Raw genomic sequence first — 19,036 nt, forward strand, 5'->3', positions numbered from 1 at the left:
TAGCTCGGTTGTAAAGACAGTTGGAACCTGATATCAAACACTCCCAAGTCCTGTCCATTGGTGGAAACTGTATGTACAAGCGTGTTAATTGATGCCACGAGAAAGTATTGTTGTGAATCAAACCTACAACTTCTAACGTGAGTGGCGGACACCTTTACCACAAGAACAATCACACCCTTATGGAGTTGAACCCACAGTGTTTTTGTGAGAGAAGATAGACCACTCTCACTCTATAGTGGGGATCCAACAAACAACCTCTTGGGTTGGAGGCGGACACCTTTACCACCAGACCTCTCTAACCCTTGTGGGTTTCGAAACCTCAACCTCTAGGGTGAGAGGACAGTTTAACCACTTGACTCCTCTTTCCCAGGTTGGGGTAAAACCCAAAACCTCTTGGGTGAGAAGCGGACACCTTAATCACTAGACCACTCACACCCTGGTAACGATCGAACAAACAACCTCGTGTGTAAGAGGCGGACACTCGAACCATTAACATCAAAATAAATATGATTACCCTAACCATTAGACCACTCTCAACATATAACTTGTCCCTACTTTTCAAGTTCGAGTACTCAAAGAAAAAAGATGTTTTACTACACGCCCGAGCGTCTGCGTCAGCGTCCGGTTAAAGTTTTAGGGCAAGTTGGCATTTTAACGCCAATACCCCTCCTTTAATTAATTTAATTAATTAAATACTTCACAATGTTGTTCATACCACCACACAATGAGTTAACATAGCTTCTTATTATTTCAAATTATGACCATTGATTGACTTATTTTAATTAATTTTATTTTTTATAAAAATGGTTTCAAAAAAATTAAGATAGGTTTGCCATATAGTGGCCAGACGTTGTATATAGGAATAATTTATGGAGGACTTTTATTTGAATGCGTTTGGTGCCCGATAGTCATTGTCAAGGTTAAGGTTACTGTTACTAAATATAGAAAACTGGTACTGCATAATGTTAGTTAGGGTTGACCTACTGTGACCTTTCTTTGTTTATAGGAAGAATTTTTGGAGACCTTTCACGGGATCGCGTTTCGGGTCCCTAGGGAGAAGGTCAAGGTCACTGTTACTGAAAATGGACAACTCTTTGGTTCTGAATAACTTTAGTTACGGTGGACATATTGTGACTAAACTTGGTATGTACAAAAAGTTTATGGAGGACTTCCATTGGGTTGCATCTGGGGCCCCTAGGGTCAAGATATAGGTCACTGTTACAGTTTAAACTGAACCTCACAACAAAGGCTAAAGTCCTTCTGTCAATCATTGAAAACTTGGTTGTTTTCTTGTGGCGTTTTTTTCTTTTGTTTTTGTTTTTGGCTTTTGATAGGCACATATAACACCATTATTGTAATCATTTCTAAGACAAAGCGCCGTAGTGTCGATCGTGCCGTCCCACGACAACTCTTTTCTTTTGCATCATCTGTTTGTGTCATAAGGAATGATTTAAACTCGAGGGTCTATACAATTCTTTTTGTTATAATGGACGTTACATTTATCAATTAGCGCTTAAAATTTGATATAACTGAATTACCATATTTGACTTACTTTTCTGTCATTTCTGAAGAGTGTCTTCTTACAAAAAGTATAAAAGATAATCATTATAATGTTGACCCTATCGTGTTCACCAATGTCATGTGGCTTCAAGTGTCACGCACAGAGCTCAATGACCTCAAGCTCTTTTTATAGGAGCAGTCATCGAATTTACAATGATGAACCGTCATTAAACGTTCATATAAGTGTTCGGGCTCATTGCCTCCGCCAATGGAATCTCCGGGCAAATTCACATATAACTATGTAGATGACGACTGACAACCGAAAATTGATTGCGCATTTAAAAAACACGCCAAATAAACATTTAATGACGTTATCAAAAGCCATTTTTTATTTAGTCATTAATTGGTTTTATTAAGTGAGTAATAAATATTTGTCAGATATATGACATAATTATTTTTTTAATTTGACGAAAAGCGTTTTTTACGATCTTAGCCTTGGGTTTTCAAATTCTGTTCAAATGAGTATGTGCCAGTTGCTGTTTGGTGTTTGATTTGTTCATAAAATGAAGTAAAATATCTCCATTTAAATAAAAATTAAACAATTCGTTACCATAATAAAATGTGTGAGTGAGTCCCTTGAATCCATGCTTGTGTTAATGTGGAGTTATTATTATGGATAACCATGCTCAAGGCTGGGAGTGGCTGACGATGATATAGGACAATAAACAATATGTAAGACAGGTCTTTTAGCAACAGTTTACGGACATGTTGTTTCAGTAATTACAACCTGACAATGCCAACTTTGGACAGTTCAAGTTTGAGGCCATTTCTTAAGCCCCACCTATGCCAATTGTGAAGGGTTGAATTAATATTTGTGTGGTCAGTTGCTCACAAAAAAATCCGTGTGCTCTTTTGGGCTAACCATGTTTACCAAGGATCACGTAGCTTCTCATGTAGATCTTAGATAATTTGAAAGAGTGTAATTATGATATTAAAGTAATAAATGAAACCGTCAATGGTAATTAATAACCTATTCGACATGCATATTGCAATCATTTCTTGTACCATGTAAGGGAGTGTTTTCTTTGAGCTTTTTTATTTATTAACTCCCATACATATCGGCGCGGGAACAAGGCGGAGCATAACCATGCGGATAAATTACGACGCTTTTCATTTATACCACACGCTATTTATTGAACGCTTTCCTTACAACATGGAACATAATTTACTACCCCGCAATTGAATTGATACACTCGCTCTGAAACGCTCATGTATGACGTTGGACATTTAAACAATCCAATTGTAGACTGTCCTTAACCAGTTACTACCGCCTAATGTTTTCTGGGTTCCGTAGGTCAAAGATCAAGTAAATAACCACGTTTTTGGAAAACGTTGTCAGCATAATAACTCTAGAACGGTTTTATCAAGTTTTACTCAGGACCATGAATATTCAATTGTAGACTGCCATAGAACAATAAATCATCAATATGTTTTGGGCCGAGTAGTTCAAAGGTTAAGATCAAGGTCTTTGTCAACATTCAAATGAAATATTTGTCTGTACAATAAGGTTGCCCTATGATTTTGAGAACGGTGATTCAAAGGTAATGGTCATAAAAAAACTTCGTCCGCACAATAACTCGAATTGTTTTACATAGAATAATGAAACTCCATTAGTGGGCTACCCTTCAAAAATACTTGACCCCGTTTAATTTTGGGTAGTACTTTAACAGCACAATAACGGTTCGACGTGAAATCATGAAGTTTCAACAATAGATTGACCTAACCAGTAAATGACCCGTATTGTTTGGGGGTCAGTAAGCTAATGGTCAATGCCAATGTAAACAGTCTAGTTGAAATAGTTATCCACATAACAACTGTAGAACGGTTTAATGTTGGACACTGCAACTACACTAGTACATTGCCCTTGATCAGTAAATGTCCATAATCTGTTTTTGGATTAGTAAGTCATCAATCAAGAAACACAGGTAATATTTTTGATGTGGCTACGGTTTGACTTTGGACCATGCAACACCATTAGTAGGTTGACTTTGACCGATACATGACCACTATTATTGTTTATGTTAGGAAATCAAAAGTCAAGATAATGGTCAATACTTTTATAAAAACAACTTTGTCAGCACAGTAACTTGACAAATAGGTCGCCATTAGGCCATGCCATTTCTGTGGTAGGATGGCCTTGACATTTATATGTCCCGAAAAGTGTTTGTAGACAGATGGTCAATGGATAGGGTCAAGTCTGATTTCGCACAGCAGCTCGATAACGGTTGGGCATATATTAAGGCTGTACCGAGAAACACGTTCAGTAGGCTGCCGATGACCCTTTTATCAGTTTTGGATCAGCAGCTTAACGATCAATAACATATTCAAGATTGTTAAGGAAACTTTTCCCGAGCAATTACTCGAGTATGGCTGGCCATAGGACCAAACACCTCCACCCCTAGGTTGCCAATCACGACATGCGTAAGCAGTTATGTGTATTTTTGAGATCAGGATGGCATAGATGAAGGTTAAAGTGAACGTTTAAAGACAAGAATATCGCTTGATCATTCGATGCTAAGTTCTAGTATGTTTAATTTCTTTTCTCAGTCCAATTGATACAATGTATCAACAGTTTTACAGAATCACATATATCATATTTGAGTTTGACATTACAATACCTAATATGATAGGATTCCAGTTACAATTGATCTTAATATAAATTGTAATTAAAGTTAACTTAACGTGTTTGTTCTCTCTATACTACAGTGAAAACTACATGGAAAAGCCTGGCGTTCAAATTTTCAAACATAAACGTTGTTTAGAGGCAATGTGTAATGCCAAAACGACATTGAATGAGCGACACAAACGTACTAACATCACACACGGGCAACCCGCTTAGTTTTCGAGTTTCCATATGGAATGATTTGGGTCATTTTATTAAATCATAACACGTTAGCTTTATAGGCAAAACTATGTTTGCCGAACAAAATAACCAGTATAACCAAAAATAAACATTTTATTAAATTGTGATAAAAACTGAAGATTGATGTTATATTTTTAAAATAACACCTGATTTAAATTAGGCGTTTTCCAAAATCATAAACGCAATGCCTTTTTTCAGTTAGATAACAATATTCTATAAGAAAAGAAACGAAACCCATAAAATATTTTTTTTTTTTTTTTAGATACGAATGATTTCTAAAAACACTTTCACGATTTGTTGCACAGCGTTTCATTTTTCTTTTGACTTAAAAATATCAGTGCTAAATAGATGCTAACAAATACATACGATTTTATTTACATTTTGGTGAAAATAATTTCACCCTTGTAAATGTCAAATGTGTCAAGATTGAATGCTTCTGAACTGTCCAAGTAATTCTTTATTTGCCCAAACTCACTGGCAGGCTCAATCTTGCACCACTGCATCACACATTTCACGGTGTGTTGTGCGTTCTCCATCGTTTCCATCAGCATCCGCACCGCATCTGCTGTCATTGTAACGGACCTCAGTTCAATGTTGTTGATGGAAGCTGGAGGGATCAGGAGAAGCTCACCGAAATTGGTTATGGCTATATAAATATATTGTAACTGAGGCAGGCGGAAAAGGGTATCGCACAGTAACTGGATATTCGTAACATTTGATAATATAAGCTGTTTTAAATTCTTCCCCTTTCTATTGTGTTTAAAGGCACTAAGTATGGATGATTCAAGTTCCAAAGATACTGCAATTAATTCACATCTTACAAGGTTTGTAGTATCCACCTGAACATGTGTAGTGTTTCCCAAAATCGTTAGATATTCTAACCTGTGACACTGAGACAGATCATACTGCCCATCCAGGTACGTAAGTTCCACTGCTTTAAGGGTGTCGTAGGAGGAGATTAACACATCCTGAATCTCTTCTTCACTAACTATGGCAGGAAATCCACTGATGCGCAGTGACTGAATACGGCACTTGTTTATTAAATGAACTGTCATAATTCTCAATCTCAAAGTGTGCAAGAGTGAGCGGGATGTAACGGTGGTTATTTGCCTGGAGTTCACGGAACCCGGAGACAATCAGGCGCTGAAGTATTTTAACATCAGTTGGTGTTGCAACCTCCTTCATGAATCCGTCATTAGAAAGGGCGTATGGGATTGATTTGTTGATCCACGAAGACATTTGAACAGCGAGATCGGGCTTCATTCCACATATGAAAACAAATACCTGAGAAACAGATCCCAAGATATATTGCTTATTATCTAGATCGAACTTTTTTAGAAGCTGATTGTAGCTGTTTCCATCTAAGCATAAATAAAGAGCTGCAAAAAACTCTTGTAGAATTTTATGAAAGAATGAAAAATGAGATGATCTCCTGATTAATGAGTTGGATTTCTTCTCAGTGAGTAAGCCTGACTTTAATGCAAAATCAACCTGCTCCCTGTTTAACGTTGTGTTGACCATTTTGCTGCTTAAAACAACAGACGATCCCGGACACTCTGAAAACAAAGTAGTGTATGCCAACTTTGCCAGCGCAATGTAAACCGTTGGATTTTGCATGAAGCATTCATGCTCATTTAGTACAGATGGCAGATCAATTTTCGGAATTGTATGCTCCCTCCGCACAGAACTGTGTCTACATGATAGCATGTTGATCACACCAGCATAAATATCACACTTTGAATTTGTTATCGATATGCCCTCGAACCATAGACACACGAGGTGGGTGATAATGAAAGGTGATGATAAAAAACCTTCAAAATCCTTCGCTGACACCACTTCCATAAAAGCTTCTGGTGTCTTTAAATCCTCAGTATCCTCATTAAGAATGGTTAGAATGTTTCTCACGAGTTGTGATAATTCTTGAGGTCCTTCTATTTCAAGATATTTGTCGATTTTTGAATCCTGTACTCTAAACTGTGAAAGACGCCAAGGGCTTGTTGTCGTGAGAAGTGTGGCATTGTTGGCCGCGTTACGGAATGGGGTTACTGTCTCGTCCGTTTTGCAGGTGCAGTTTGAGTTATCCGGATGAGTCCATTCGTCAAGGCCGTCAGCTATGATTACACATTTTTCACTTTCAAGGACCGTCTGTAAAAGCCGAAAGCCATCATCGACATCCTTATTGTGGTATATCTTACTTATAAGTTGGTCCTTGATCATTTCAGTAAGATCACAACTTTGACCCGAATCTCGTAAAGTGACATAAAACAAAAATGCGAACTCTTGGAAAAATTCTGAGTCGGCAAAGCTTGTTTTACATTCAACCCTATTCTCCACTGGTAAAAACTGGTAAGCCCATTCCAGGGCACACACAACGGAGAATGTTGATTTGCCCTTACCCGGTTCACCAACAAGGAAAACATTTCTGAGGAACTGACCTTTATTGCTGAAAACATCTGAAAACTTTGATACTCTTTGACCGCATTCGTTCTTGTCAGTTCTACCGATTTTTCTATGATCTTTCTCCATAATTTTCGGTGCCGCGTAAAATCTGCTGAGATTGGCGTTCTTTTCAACCAGAATGGGAGAAAGCGGCATGTCGGCCAACGTGGTTTGGTAGTTGTTTACCAAACGCATACGTAATCCTGTAAATATATATAAATGAAAAACATGATAAAACGTGAAAAAACAAGAGTATACTCGCACGCGTAACGAGAAGATAAGAAGCAGTATTATCACCAGGCACTTGGTACAGAAGATAAGTAGCAGCAATATCTCAAGGCACTTTTTAAGAAAATTGGTAGCAACATTATTACGAGACACTCGATACAGTCAGTTAGAAGCAGTAGTACCAATGAACACTGGATAAAGAAACTGGAAGAATCATTTATACAAGTACAGGGGTAAGTAGCCATACTTCTTGATCTAGAGAAAGCATTTGATGAAAATAATACTGTTAAACATTTTATATTATAAAACAAACTTTCAGCCCTTGGCCGCTGCCACGTGCTTGTTGTCCTATTTGTTTGACAAGCATCAGTTAGTATATGTTTCGGGAAGATTTTCTTCACAGGCAAACAAAACATGTTATGTGCCCCAAGGATCTAAATTAGGTTCTTTTATTTAGCATATGTGAATAACATGCCAGCTGTTGTAAGACATAAGTAACATATATATATGTGGAAGGTTTTGCCATTTTATTTTCCGCCAAATATACAAATGAGAAAATGCATTTTCTATGCTTTTCTTAGCTGGAAAATGTAAGTGAGTAACTCATGTGCAATCATTACACATTGATAAGAAGAAACTATATTATTTCAGTCAAATCAGAGGCTTAAATCTCAGTGTAATCTTAACGCCACTTGTCAAGTTCTTTCATTTGAGTCCAAGTATTTCGGTTAAATACTTAGATGCAACCATTGATAAGAGTTAATGTTTTGATGCTATGGTTTTGGCTGTGATGAAGAAAGTAAATGCAATATTGAGGATTCTGAATAAAAATGTCCAATATACCAATATTTGGATGGTAGTATCCCTTATTGTACCAATTTGACTATTCCTTAATTGGTTTTAATCTATTACTCAAGAATAAAGAAACAAGTAACAAGTTACCCAAACCAATCTTTCAAGCCCCCTAACAAGAAGATTTAAAAAAAAACGCATCTAAACGACTCCAGCATAATAATACAGCCTGTTGATAAGGGCTTAGGATTGGTCATACCAGATACAGAAAAGTACATTGGAGGATTAGAGAAAAAAATGCAGGAAGGAGAACTCTGAGGGTACTGAACAAGCAATAGCCGATCAGAAAGTTAACCAATTTGCTAGCAGAATGTACTATGAAAGAAATCATCGCGAAAAATATTAAAAAGTGTATAGTTCCCAAAGGCCATCCCAAAGATCTACAAAAAATGCAACCCAGTCTAAACAATTGTGAGTGGTATAAGTACATTTACAAAAAGAATGACTGAAATAGCGGAAATAGAGTTAAATTGATTTATTAAAGAGTCACCTAATTTTATCAGATACACCAAGTGATTTTATACAAAAGGTTGAAATAGAAGTAAACCTATCGTTACCCAAAGATACAGTTGTATTCTGCTTTAATGTAGTAAAATATATTCGGACAAACGAAGTGGAAGAAATGATAAATGTAGTGATAATAATAATTTGAGTTTGCCGAGAAGGCATATTCACATATAGAGGGTATTGCAATTGGATCATAGCTTGATCGACATTTCAAGAAGCTTCAGTATCGGAAAAATACCTATTTTCTATCAAAAATCATCAACGATGGAATTGGCATTACAACACATGGCGAAGAGCAACTATTTCGTTTCCTACCATATACGTTGATACAGTGAAAAAATCATTGAAAACCAGTTATCACGAGTGTGAGCAAGAGAAGAAATCTTCTTCAGATATATACATCAACAACTGGGCAGTCCTTTCAAAGAGTTCCTCTAGTTGTTACATATTCCAAGCTATAGCCAGGCATTCACAAGATAGAGCGGAAAATGAAAGAACACTAAATAAATCTTATCAAAAGTTCCGAATATAGCGTATCTAATAACAGTAATACTTGGGGAACTAGTTTACGGTTAAACAAACATAATCCTGAATAAAAATGTCCAACAAGAAAAAAATCTTGTGTTGTTTGCAATATGCTAGACATAGGGATGCACCAAAAAAAAAAAAGGAACAAGAAGTAAAGTTTGCTTGCAACCAAGAATGAACGGTATGGAACTTTTTGTATGACGTATTCTGCAAAACAATGTGTCAAAATGGTTTATGTCGAGGAGATGTCTTGATCTTTAAAGGAGCGAATTAAGGAGCACTAGGCAGACGTACGGGTTCACTGTGGTAAACCAATGTCGGATCATTTCAATGAATACGACCAGTCCCTTATAGATATAGGGGTATTTGTGTTAGAGACGTTAAAATGGATCAAGATATTAAAGGTTAATCCGCGAGATAAAATTGAATGGCTTGAGACCAGGAACGTTGGTGGATTTCAACTCCTGTCGAATGAATTACCACATTATATACGGAAAGTCTATAAAAGTTCCTCTATTAAAGCGTACTTGTGGGACTACGGCCACCCTTATTTAATTACATTTAATTATATTTGTTTTAATTTGGTTTCTTGTCATATATATATTTATTATAAGAATATTTATTATAATAATTTGTAATACAATTCGCGTGATAAAATTGTGAAAGGTTTTAAGTTTCAACCTCAGCATAACACTTCTGTGATTTCTTGTTGTTTTGCTTATGCCGTCACCCTGTGCAATTATTTATTTTATCAATTTGTGATTGTTTTTTAAATAGTAATCTAGCTTTCAATCTTTGATATGTTTAAATGTGTATTCCTATGCCAAACTATTTTCTTCCTTTGTGTGCAATGAAGTTCACATGGTCTATTAACTTGCTTGTTGTTTTACTCATGTATATTTTTCCAGGTTTTAAACATTACATACAGAAAGGAACTAAATTGATCTAAATGATTCTATCTATCCTTGGTTCAAAATATAAGTAGCAGCATTACAATTACACTTGGTGCATAAGTAAGTAGCAGCACTACCATTACACTAGGAGCAGAGTATAAGTAGCAGCATTATCCCACGACAATGACACGTAAGATAAGGAGCAGCATTACCAGTTCACTTGTCACACTAGATAAATGGAAGTATATTCATCAGACTGTGTATAAAATATAATTAACAGCTTTATCACAAGGACACTGGGTACAAAAGATTAGTAACAGAATTATCACAACAATTTTTACATGAGATAAGTGGCTGTATGGTCATAAAACATATAAAATGTGGGCAACAGTTTTATCACAGGAAACTTGCTACATAAGATAAGTAGCAGCATTATCGTTACACTTCGTAGAAGAAGATAAGTCGCAAATACACGTCATACAGAAGATAAGTTGCAGCATAATCACAATACTCATAGTACATTAGATGAGTATCACCATCATGAAAATACTTTATATAGAAGATATGTAGCAGCTTTATAACATGACACAGTGTAAAGGAGATAAGTAGCAGATATATAATAAGACTTGGCAATACGATGTGTAGCAGCATCATCACTAGTTAATTCTGGTAATTATTATATGAATGCATGGACACATTGGTATTATAACATATTGATTATAAATAGATGCTCGATATGACAATATGATGTTTAAATAACTTTTAAACGCCGAGATAAAATCGCCTCTTTACCTTCCTTCAAAATATCGTGTTCGTTTCCAGCGCTGACCTTGAACTCGTCTGTCTGGAGCTGATAACACAAAGTAAATAAACATGTCACATTTAAAGGCTCCTTAACAAAATGTTAATGTAACAAAATATAGAGAATAACTATTTATTCAGTCTTATTTAAATTGTATTCCATGGTGAGCACCGAAAGAAATTGTTTTGTTCCGAGGCATGATGTACATCGTGGCGCTTGGCTAGTTCAACCTTGGTCTCCCGCTTGTTCAGTCTGGTCCTCCAGCATTTAAAATCATACCATTTTAAGCTATTTTACGGCGTGTCGCCCCTTGGTCGGTTCACTCTTTTAGTCTCGGCCTCTAAGATGTAAAGTCCTACCTTTTTAAGTTTCGTTTGTTTAAAAGTAGCCTCTAGCATATAAATACATACCTGTTTAATCTGTTTAATCTCAAACTGATTGTCGTACCTCGGTCGGTTCGCTAGTCTTTCCTTGTTCTCAAGCATTTAATGTCTTACCTGTTTTAGGTGTTCCGAGGCATGATGTACATCGTGGCGCTTGGCTAGTTCAACCTTGGTCTCTAGCATGTTTTAGCTGGTCCACGGCATTTTTGCCTCGAGTCTCTTGGCTAGTCCATTACTTATTACTAGCATGTAAAGTCATCCATGTTTCAGCTTTTCAACGGCATGGTATGCCTCGGGGCGCTTGACTAAAACAGTCTTGTTCTTAAACAAGTAAGTTAAACGTCGTATATTTTAACCTAATTCACTGTGTGTAATGCCTCAGTCAGTTCAATCTTGTTCTCTAGCCTTTAAACTCATACTCAGTATCAGCTGTTCCATAGCATGTAGTGCACTGGGTCGCTTGGCTACCTCAGTCTTGTCCTTGAGCATGTATACTAGTATTCATACCTGTTACAGCTATTCCATGGCGTGTCGTGCCTCGGGTCGCTTGGCTATTTCAATCTTGTCAACTAGCATGTAAAATCAACATTTTATTAAACCATTCCACGGCATATTGTGCATTGTGTCGGTTCGATAGTACAATCTTTTCATTAAGCATGTAAATCCTTACCTTCTTAAGCTGTTCCACGGCATGTTGTGCCTCGGGTCGGTTTGCTAGTTCAGTCTTGTCCTCAAGCAGGGTGCGGAGCTTGAAAAGAAAGTCCACTAGTTCGGTGTCCTTAACTTTCTGATCATGGGAATGGCGGACGAGTCGACCAATGTCCCGAACCTTTAATGAAAGGTATTAAATATCAATGAATTACACAAATTTACAGGAATGTTTATATAATAATGTTTTGTACTTGTTTTCATGACTCAAATTAAAATGTATGTTTTATGTAGATATGTAAGGGTGCTTTCTTGTTCTGAAAGAATATACAATGTGTTTTCTAAATACCTCTGTCAACAAATTTGGCTGGTTTGCAATGTTGAAGGAAAGCTTGTTTTGAAAAGCATTACAATTCATCATGACGCTTATCACGCCATTGAAGTCACTGTGTTTGATGGAGGACACGGTCTTGTAGCCATCAGGAGGGAGAAAACACTTTCCGATCTCCCATGGGCTGGTACACCATTTGTCAGCGTTTGTGTTCTTCCATGATGGACCCGTAAATATGTGGTGTTGAATTATTTGATCACGGACACTTTCACAAATCCCAGTTGGACAAGGAGCATACTGTTTCTGAGGTGCGTTATGAAATCTACAGTTTCGGGATTTGGTGCATATCCCACGAGTGGGGCACTGCAGCACGTTCTCGGTAAAACAACGGGCGCATATTGACCCGGCTGGCAGGCCAATGGAAACCAAAGTGATTCTATAGATATCGTGGTGCATGCATGTCAGCACGTCCTCCACAAAACACTGTAGACCATCCTTTGTGATGTTGAGGGCGAGGGCGGCCTTGACACAGTTCTGTGCTTCGTTCTCACTGAGTATGTCTCGGTAAGAGGCCATTATGCTGCCATTAGACCGCTGTCAATTAATGAAAGGAATCCGAACGTAACTTTTATCAATACTTTGTACGAATCATATATTATCATAAGTTGTATTCCATTTTGAATTGTTGATACACTAGACGTTTAATTGTTTATCAGAATTGCGCAATCTTACATATCTTACAAGGCTACATATAGCTTTTCTTTACGAGCTAGAAAATGGAAGCATTTAAAATGACATATTATCTATAAAAATTGCATATGATATTTTTTATATTATAATGACGTATAACAACAAAACATTAAGACTTATTTTCGCTTTTATATTTTTTAAATCCCATGTATAATATAAAATCAGTCATCAATTTGGATTCAAGCAGCTGGTTCGTTTTTAGCCTGATGGCATCTAAAGACTACGGCTACGTTTCCAAGCAAGAATAAGCTTATCATAAATTCCTTGGTTTCAGGTTCAATCAAAATAATTAAGGGCCTCCCACAAGTCAAAAGTCGTTCGAAAGACCAAAATAAAAAATGTTAAAAAACCCCACATTTTTTTTATTTAGTTTTAAGGTTTCAGTTAGCAAGCATAAAAAATCTGTTGCAACATGTGAAGGTACAATTATGAGCTCAGCTAATCGTATGAAATAAACTTCTAGACCTTGTTGATTGGATTGGTCGGCGCATTTCGACACAGAAACACACCTATATTGTCGACAGACTTTTCCAAAAAAAAATTTGTTTTTTTTTTATCCAAAATCTGATAAAATCTTCTTTCGTAAAATCTGGTCAACTCCCTATACCACAAAACATGTTGCAAAGGATGTATGTTTTACTCCTATTGTTTTTAAAACAAAAAAAATCAACTTTCACAACAATTTAGTATTAAGCTTTCATCATCCTCTTTTGCACAGTGGAAGGCCCTGAACAACATGGAACTTTCAACTCAGAAATTGACAGACAGTAACCAAAATGAGATTGCACTGTAAAAATTGATTCACAGTGATGAATTGAAGCAGTTGACGTTAGTGTTCTCATTCGTTATTATATTATGCCGTATCGTCGTACTTTTTAAAAAGTATTTGTTGATTTAAAAATATAAAAAATGATGAAGTGTACATTTGCCAAAATTTAAATTTATTCTGTGTGCGTTCATTTCATTGCATTGCAATAATTCTACTGGGATACTATTCATGTATTCGTCGGGCGTTGATATTAAAAATTATTAAATATTGCTTTCGGACTTCCATCTTGCTTAATTTCATGCTAAATGTGTCATTTGAACTGTTGAGTTAGCAGCTTCGTCAAAGTGAATCCAGTTTTATATTTCAAGTTATCGACCGATGTTCTTTCATCGCAATAATTGAGTTTAAACTCGTGTCATCAATGTTTAATCGACTATTTTGTGGATTTTAGCCGAGCGAATTCCGATTGTTTACATGTAAGTGTAACGTATTTTCCGAGCGTTTTTTATGACATTGAAATATCCTCTTGATTTAATGTCTTTTTATGGAAATCGTAAATAGTGTCTGTTTTAACATTAGCATTTCAGATATAGACAAAAACTTTATAGCACAGAACAAGAGTTTATACCTTCCATAGTTACAGTGACTGCTCCCTTGCCTCTAAAATTCAAGTAGTTATCCGCACCTCGACGCCTTATTTATCTCCCTGGACTTTGCAAGGTCTGATTCACCTTAAAGTCTTCAAAGCCCTAAACACAAAACATCGCAGCATCCTGAAAACCGAACGTCAACGCGTTGACTGTTGCACAAACCCCTTGTCTTACACAAACCTTAATAACAACCTTTTAAGTTGCACTCTCACAGATTTACCGTTTTTACAACGTTTTTTATCTTTCTAAGAGCAAATTTTTGCGTAGATATCTGCAAACCAATGATATAAGATTGCTGACAAAAAATCAGATCGTAAAATTTCATATTTCCGTTCGAATATTAATGTTTTATGGCTTAAACCGTTACTAACGGTTTAAAAACTGCATAAAACATCAATTTTTGAACTTAAATATAAAAATCTGCTATTTTTTTGTCAGCAGTCTTATATAACTGGTTTCCATGGATTTTCGCAATAATTGGCTTGTTCCAAGACAAAAAATAAAGAAGTTGTCAAAACGTTCAATCTGTGAGAAAGCAGCTTTAAAGTGTTCAGGGACGTTAGCCTACCATCGCCAGAAAACCACAAGGTAGGAACTAATTATTATCACTCAGTATATGTTTGCCAGACTAACTGATTTTGTATACATTTTTGAGAGTTTATAATTTATGCCCGCGCCGACCATTGGCTGCATCATGGCATGACCCCGCCATGATGCATTTTAAGTATGTTTAAATGTTATTAAAGACATGAGGTGGAAGTGACGGCAATTTCAATTCAAATCAAGATTTTTAGGAAGATTGAAGAAACAAATTAAAAATGAAAGCAAATAAGAGTGAAATACCATACCAACGTGATCGGAATTAAGCACCGATGCACGGAATACAATTTTCCTTCTTTTAAGCCAGTACTCAGTACACAATTTCACAGGTACTATCATGGTCAGTGACGGCTTTTCCTCAGCTAGGATTAAGTATGTACTTTGATTTGCAACAGGTTAATAGTGTTATTATTTTTAAAAATATGGTTAAAAACAGATTATCTGACCAATTTATTCAAAATTGGTATAGTATTGTTTCAAATTCACCAAAATGTCAAATGTATAAAGTATACAAAAAAGAGTTTGGGTTTGAAAGCTATATTGATATACTACCCAAGAATCTTTCATTGTATTTGCTTAAATTTAGAATTATGAATCACAAATTTCCTATTGAAGTAGGGCGTGGTCAAAATGTTGAGAGATTTTGTAGAACATGTCATTTGTGTAGTAGTAATAGTTTAGGTGATGAATTTCATTACTTGTTTGAATGTCAACATTTTTCAGACGATAGAAAGAAAAATATTAAATTGTACTTTTGTCGTAACCCTAATTGTATTAAGTTAGATCAATTAATGAACAGTAAAAACAAAAAAGAACTTATTAAACTGGCTATATTTTGTAAATCCCTTTTATCTAATGTCAAATAGTCATTCTCCTTTAAAAACAATACGACTTATTTGTCTTAGTATTTCCTATTATAGGAAACTGTATGTAATATATGTCCACTTTGTTTATATATATATATGTTTAATTAATTGTTTGTTAAAGCGTTATTGTTCTAATCACATGGTTGTAATAACCCATGATCTAAATAAATCTTGAAATCTTGAAATCTTGAAATCTTATGCATAATAGGTGTATGATTTGTCTCCACCTTGCCCTTAACTGATTGGCCTGTAATCCATATATGTGTCTTTTTTAGAATATAAACATACTAAGAATCGAGATTTTGTATCATTTGTGTACAAATAAGTTCATGCCATCTCTAGCAAGTTTAATGATCAAAAATGATCATGTTGATTTGTGTATTTTTTAGGTGTGCTTAAAAGTGAGTCATGTTTCACTGTTCAAATCTGCTATTTTAATAATGTATTACAAATGGAAATTCATGAAATCGATAAATACTTTTGTTTAAACCATTACAAGTAATTAGCCAAGGTTGCATATCTAAATATGCTGTTTTAACTTCATATAGGCATATTAATCTAATTTCAACTATATTTTACCCATTTCTTTGTTAATCAGTTAACTTATTCCAATGGATTCAAGATTTGCGTTTGGAATGCATTTAATGTTTACATAACCCCCTGTCTTTCACAAAGTGTCAAAATTTTAAATAATAAAGCCCATAACACTTTACCAAGAGAATCTTGAGTAGACTCGTTTCTGATACGATAAGAAAAATTAATATGGTTGAAAAGATGGTTTTATTTTATTTGTTTGTTTTTCACATGTTTTTAGTTCTATATCACTTAGGTATATTGTTTTTTTTTTGCGAATGTCATACTTTTACTGCCTGAAAGATCAGGCTCACTTGTCTCTATCTGCGATCATTTCTCATACTTTTGAGGCAAATCATAAGTAAATTTACATGTTTTTCATCATGAGTATGGACAATCTTCTTTGTTTAATCTTCTCAAAATAAACTTGTTATTGATATAAAGGAATTTGGCAGCAACCATGTTTTCACTAAAACGTGTGACATGCATGCGACCACATCAAGTATGATCATCTGATAACTTAATTTAGATATTTTAAACAATGAAATTTGCCAAGGGGTGTCCGCCTCTTATCCAAGAAGTCTTTTTTGTTCAAGTATCACCCCAACTAATTGCCTCTCTATACTAGATGTATCCTAGAAAAGGCTCAAGCAATTTTCATATGATAATGCTTTTATTTATTATTTTTATTAATTAAAATACAACATATGATTTACATTGTATGTAACTGATTAAAATTGTAGATCCCTGGTGTACTTGTTTACTTTGTAGGTCAATGGTGGATTGGTTTAAATTGGAGATCATTGTTGGACTGGTTTAGTGTGTAAGCCAATGGTGGACTAGCCACGGTGTAACTTATTCTACCATAAATGCATCTCATATGTTGTATTTTAATTAATAAAAATAATATTTTCTGAGTATTTATGTTCAACAGATGGAAACATATTTTAGAGGAGGAATATTACTTGAGTAATGACTACAGAAATTTAAGGTAGTCTTAAAAAAGGCAAATTAGATTACTTTGATAAGTTTGTACACTAAAACTTTGGCTGAAACTATTAATAACTGGAAAAGTCAGTCAGAGTATAAAAAACAATCATTTATTTTCTGATACATGTATACTTGACTTAAGCAGTGTACTTATACAATATAAAGTGTTTTCTTCTGAAACTGAGTCCACCTTTAGATGAATGAATATTTGCTTTAAAAATGATTACGATATTTACATACATAAATATGTATATAATGTTTTTCCCGTTGAGATAACAATGCACTGTCAATAGTGAATAGATCATTCCTTTTAAATTTAACAGACGTTTCACCGTAATATGGCAGACGTTACACCGTAATATTTTAAATTTACATATTACTGACCGTTCCAAGGCTGTACCTAAAAAATCCTTGATAAACACGCCTAGTTTTTTTTTTATAAAGTATATATGCACTGTGTTTTTGTGGAGTTTTGTGCTGTTGTTCCATGTTTCTTGATTGTGATATTTTTTTTTCGTGTTCTATGTCTTTGGCGTTTACCCTGTGCCATTAGACGGGGTTTATGTTTAAACTTTTGGCTTGTTTTTCATATAAATATTAAATTTGTTAAGCTTCTAACTAGGGCTAAACAATATAAACTACCCTATAACTATAGATTTGATATTTTTATTTTTATTTTGTTTACAAGATTACATAGCATTACGTCTTATCTGGACATTTTTCAGAACGGATCTCTTGAAGAGAGCTTGATAGTGATACACTGTTAAGGTCACTTATCTAAATTCCGGACATACCTCAGGGACATTGCTTGTGATCTAATAACATTTACTGTTGATATTTAGCTAAAGAACGAATGAAATGAAGTAGGTTAGTCAAGGCAGTCACCCGACTAAATTCAGAGCAGATATTAAGGTCCTCGACTGCGGTGAACCAAAGCCGCCACCAGCGTATTTTTATGGCTCCGGAATTCAGATGAAGGGCCATGAAGGTTATGTACCCAGGTTTCGACAGCATCAAAGGCATTGCCTGGGGTGATACCAGGTGATAACCGGGACAAATTCAAGGCTCAAGAACCGTTATAGTGACCTTGACTGTGGTTAACCAAGACGGTCAACCAGCTAATTTCTGGACCGAGATGAGCAATGTCAAGTATGCCCCAATAATAGAGCCGAAACAGACCAATATTGACATCTGGGACCTAGCGGCATGACAAAATGCACTGATTTAATCACTTGTTTAGAATTGCCTAGTGGCAATATATCACGCTAGTGAACATCAGATAAACTGGAAAAGTTGCCCAGGTTTAAATCTGTATCGGCACTTAAATCCATGGAAATTAAGAACAAATTGATCCTGACCAAATTCAGAGAGGAAATATGGAACTTAAAATCGAATATTTTGATAATTTATATAAAACATGGTATGTATATTCAATCATTGTACAATATTTTCTTGGTACGTTTTGACCAGATGTTTTGTTTAGTTTTTCTCGAAATGGTTATACTCGGCAGACGACATTTGAAAGCAGCAGTGAACTGTCAGTGCTTAAGCATCTAATACTTCAATTGTTCCATGCAATCATTGATTTTATTGAAATGATTCCGTTCTTGAACCATTGACGATTTACCGGAAACTTTCGAATGCAGCTCGTACCCGTTTTGTATCTAACATCGAATTTTGGTACGGAAATTACCGAATATGTAAGCTGAGCGTCACTTGCTGTCATCAACTGAGATCGAGTGGCATATGGCATTATTTTAGCTGAATTTTGTATTTTGCTTAATGTTTGATAATAAAAAGATTA

Source organism: Mya arenaria, chromosome 9 (genome assembly GCF_026914265.1).
Source record: "Mya arenaria isolate MELC-2E11 chromosome 9, ASM2691426v1".
Lineage (NCBI taxonomy): Eukaryota > Metazoa > Mollusca > Bivalvia > Myida > Myidae > Mya > Mya arenaria.